Genomic DNA, 567 nt, shown 5'->3' on the forward strand with positions numbered 1-567 from the left:
TATATGTAAACTTGTCAGTACTGGGGTCAGTACTAGGGGCCATGGCCAGTTTTACAAGGGAACTTTTTATGGTGCTTCCCTTATTATGCTTTAATAATACACAGAATAAATGTTGTACTTTGAAAAAAATGCAGGATGGTAAAAATGTATCCATGACAGCATATGCATCAAACTCAAGGCCTGCAGACTGAATCCACCTGCCACCATCATTGTGTCATGACGATATTGACAGATTTCAGTCTGTTTTCAGTTTTGTTTTCCCACTAAGCAGCTTGGTAAATCATTGCTTAAGCTATAAACCAAGTGATAGCACAAATTGTTATACGTTAAACCCAGCTGGTTAGTGGGAAAGCAAAACTAAGACTGAAATCTGTTTATAATATCATGACACAAATATTACGCCAACAGATAAATTATAGAGATATAGCATGTGCAAAAAATATAATTTTGTTCCCAGAAAACAAAAAATTCTACATATGACATACAATTTAATATTAAGTTGTGCAGACAATATATTATATCTGCTCACGAAATCCTAATCAATGTCCAAGGCATATTTATTCATGA

The sequence above is a fragment of the Cyprinodon variegatus genome, unplaced genomic scaffold (genome assembly GCF_000732505.1).
Source record: "Cyprinodon variegatus isolate N-32 unplaced genomic scaffold, C_variegatus-1.0 Scaffold529, whole genome shotgun sequence".
Taxonomy (NCBI): Eukaryota; Metazoa; Chordata; class Actinopteri; order Cyprinodontiformes; family Cyprinodontidae; genus Cyprinodon; species Cyprinodon variegatus.